Raw genomic sequence first — 4,398 nt, 5'->3', positions numbered from 1 at the left:
CAGTACATGTGCGCTCAAAGCTGTCCACCGTATACACGTCAAAGCCGCCCTCCTCGGCTGAACATCAGGCAGCTAGGTAACCCACAAGCTGCCGAGAACTACGCGCGAGTACTGAATGAGGCACTGCCTTCTTCCGAGGAGTTAGGTGCTTCAAACCTCGAAGACGGTTGGGGCAGAATACGCTCGGCCATCGGAGAGGCCGCTACCGCGGCACTAGGTATTGAGCCTCGGAGTACACAAAATGATTGGTTTGATGGGGAATGCCAACAAGCGGTGGAGGAGAAAAAAAATGCTTGGAAAAATTATCTAAGTATTGCCACTAGAGAGAACCTCGCCAAGTACCGACGAGCTAGGAACCAGTTGACCACGATCCTGAGGAGGAAAAAGCGCCAAAAGGAGGACAGAGATCGTGAAGAATTAGAGCAACTATTCCGAGCTAATGACACGCGCAAGTTTTATGAGAAGGTGAACCAAACTCGGAAGGGCTACACACCGAAACCTGACATGTGTAGGGACGAGGGAGGGAATCTAATTACAAACGAGCGCGAGATGGTCGACAGGTGGAAGCAGTTCTTCGATGAACACCTCAATGGCGAAGTCGCAGAAGGAGGCGGAACGGAAATTAACCTAGGAGCGCCCATGGAAGATAGTGATGTCCTAGCACCTGATCTCCAAGAAGTCAAACGAGAAATCAGGCTGCTGAAGACCAATAAAGCCGCTGGGAAGGACCGACTACCGGCAGAGCTTTATAAACATGGCGGGGAAACGCTAGCAAAGGCTCTACACTGGGTTATTTCGAGGATTTGGGAGGAGGAAAAGCTACCGGAGGAATGGATGGAAGGAGTGGTTTCTCCCATCTACAAAAAGGGTGATCGGCTAGACTGCTGCAACTATCGTGGTATTACGCTGGTAAACGCCGCCTACAAGGTACTCTCCCAGATCCTGTTATGCCGGCTGTCACCGATAGCACAAGGTTTCGTAGGGAATTATCAAGCGGGTTTCATGGGGGCTCGCGCAACTACGGACCAAATGTTTACTATCCGACAGATCTTGCAGAAATGTCGGGAGTACAACGTGCCCACGCATCACATCTTTATCGATTTCAAAGCAGCATACGATACAGTCGATCGAGACAAGCTATGGCAGATAATGCACGAATACGGTTTTCCGGACAAACTGACGCGACTGATCAGAGCTACATTGGATCGAGTGATGTGTTTCGTACGCATCTCTGGGACACTCTCGAGTCCCTTCGAGACGCGACGAGGGTTGAGACAAGGTGACGGTCTATCCTGCATGCTGTTCAACATCGCTCTTGAGGGGGTGATCCGACGAGCGGGCATTGAAACGAGAGGCACGATTTTTACCAAGAGTAGCCAACTTCTAGGCTTTGCAGATGACTTCGATATCATTGCCAGGAACTTTGCGACGGCGGAGGCAATCTACGCCAGACTGAAAGCGGAGTCTAGGAGAATTGGGCTAAAAATAAATGCGTCGAAGACCAAATACATGAAAGGAAGAGGCTCAAAGGAAACAAATGCGCGCCTCCCACGGACGGTAACCGTTGACGGCGACGAACTAGAAGTGGTAGAAGAGTTCGTGTATTTGGGATCGCTGGTGACCGCGGACAACAACACTAGTAAGGAGATCCAGCGGCGCATCCAAGCGAAAAATCGGGCCTACTTTGCCCTTCGTAAAACGCTGCGATCAGGAAGCATACGCCGCCGCTCGAAGCTAACAATGTACAAAACCATTATTAGACCGGTAGTTCTTTATGGACTTGAAGCCGTGACGCTGCTTACGGAAGACATACGCGCCCTTGCCGTGTTTGAGCGGAAAGTGCTGCGGACGATATTTGGCGGAGTACAAACTGAAAGCGGAGAGTGGCGGAGGCGTATGAATCACGAGCTACAGGCACTGCTTGGGGAGACTCCCATCGTACATCTAGCGAAAGTTAGCAGGCTACGGTGGGCCGGACACGTCGTAAGGATGCCGGACGACAGTGCGACGAAAACGGTCCTCTTCAACAACCCCACCGGCACCAGGAACAGGGGGGCCCAACGTGCACGATGGCTCGACCAGGTCGAAAGCGATTTGCGACTTCTGAGACGACTAGGAAATTGGCGACGAGTGGCCCAAGACCGAGTTGAATGGAGACGAGTGCTTGAAACAGCACGAGCCACCCCGGCTCTATGCTGCTGAAGAAGAAGAAACATGCAACTTGACATAAAATAGGATTCAAACTTAATTCAATAGCATAGAATTGTTTTCAATAGGATTGAATTTGATTTTTTGCTTCAAATAAGACATAAAATTCGACTGAAAATTGAATCTGTAAAATTGGAATTGAAAATAAATTCAAAATGTCAGTTGAAGGTGGGTTTGAAATTTGACACAAAATTTAATTTAAGACTGGACCTATTTTTAAGCACTTAGATTTTTTGAGGGAGTAAATGTGTTTTTATGTGAGGAACGAATAACACCAAAATTTCAGACAAAACCATAAATAGGGTAAGGGCACCATTATTGGTCGCCTATATTGGCTCTATTTTCACTACAATCATCTATATCTGCAGTGAATGGCTATATCAACCATATTTTTAGCACATTACGATTGAAGCATAGATGAAGCTTACATTTAGGTTAAAAAAACTCCGAGAAAATTGCTTACCATTGCAGATATATTGTAGTGAAGATAGGACCAATATAGGTAGTAGGACTAAACTCGAATAAGCGTTTTTATAGTTTTATAAACTAATCTTAAGATAAAATTCAGTTTGCAACAGAAATTCTCGATAGTTCAAGGTTACAGAATATTATAATCTTGAATTTTTTCCATTTTCCAGAACATTTTTTCGATTTCGTCAGTTACCCGCTTTTATGAGCTCTAAATTCGACATGGGGCTGCCAAAATCGGGTCCTTACTGTTTAAATATGTTTCTCGAAGTGTACGATGCTGGTCTGGCCATTTTCCAAAATGTTCTACAAACGACACGAAGCCGAGCAATGTAAATATCAGAACCGATTGGATTACGCCATCCAGTGATTATGAAAACATTCCACGCAACGGTTTCTCATCATTGCGACAGCCTGCAGGCGTCGTGGGGGTGAAGGATTTCAAGTTGGCATGTCGTCGCTACGCATTTGAATAAGAACCATCAGGATTGCTTTGCGGTTCCAGATTACAGTCAAATACCCGCGATCAGCAGGCAGTATTGCGACTCCTGATGGTCGGCATACAATTTAGTTAGTGGCACTTGTAGATCTTCGCGAAAATTTATGTGCCGCATTTCGGAGCCGCCTTTTACCATCCATTGCAGCGACGAGAAGATATCGATTGCGTTCGACATTGTTGGTAGGTACCGTCAATGTCGTCATCATCATCATCGTCATCGGACGGACGGAACCATCAGTACGTACAGCTCTGTACAGAGCATAATGAGCGTCAGATTTCCAGAAGGGTGATTGGTGAAATTGATTAAGTGCATGCTTTTGTGAGCTTTAATTGCCGTCAACAATGGACAGTGGTTTGGTTACTTTAGAGAGACCGTCACATCTCTTGCTGCCCTCGCTCGTTTTGATTGGTATCGATTTACTGCTACGGTTCTGGTTCAATCGGTGTAGGGTAAGAAACCTATATTAAGCAGTCTAAGCGGATCACTGATTGTTTTACCTTATTATAAGCGCTGATGGGTCGACTAAGTGGGGGATATCAGCATACCAATCTTCTTGATAACTTCAGTTTTTCAAGCACTTACCATTGAGAGTCACTGTTATTAAGCTAAACTTAAGACTTTTTACGTTAAAACTTAAGGCACTGGAACCTATTTTAATCAGCAGGAACGTATTTTAATCATCAAGGTGCTTTCGTAAGCGATCCTGAATTTTACTTATGTACCGCAAACTTGTCCCAAATTATCACCATTATAAGCTTGTGACCTTAACCTTATATTATAAGTACAGACAAACAGACATAACACTTGGAAGAAAAATACATAAAAATTACCATACCACACATTTTGCCTGAACACTAGCACTAACTACGATCGACATTCCCAAATATCGAATAGCAACAGGAGTATCCCTAGAACAAGCAAGTAATTTTTATGGGGCATTCTCCTTCTTTCGTTAAAAAGCGCCACTTTGACCAAAACGGAGACATTCCCAACTAAGCCTAAATTTGAAATGACGGTTTAATCGGTACGAAGAATGGAAAACGAGTGTTTTGTTTGTTTGCCTGTGTTATAAGCTTGTGACCTTAACACAATAAACTGTGTTTGTATGAATTACATATATTTATTTATTTCCAATTGATTAAACTTGGCGACCCCTGATTAATCGGTTCCTTACCCTAAATGGATTGTTACAAGGTCCGGTAAAATGAGAATAAGGCTACGC

The sequence above is a fragment of the Sabethes cyaneus genome, chromosome 3 (assembly GCF_943734655.1).
Source record: "Sabethes cyaneus chromosome 3, idSabCyanKW18_F2, whole genome shotgun sequence".
NCBI classification, from domain to species: domain Eukaryota; kingdom Metazoa; phylum Arthropoda; class Insecta; order Diptera; family Culicidae; genus Sabethes; species Sabethes cyaneus.
The sequence above is the reverse complement of the archived record's forward strand: the minus strand, read 5'-3'. Positions refer to the sequence as shown.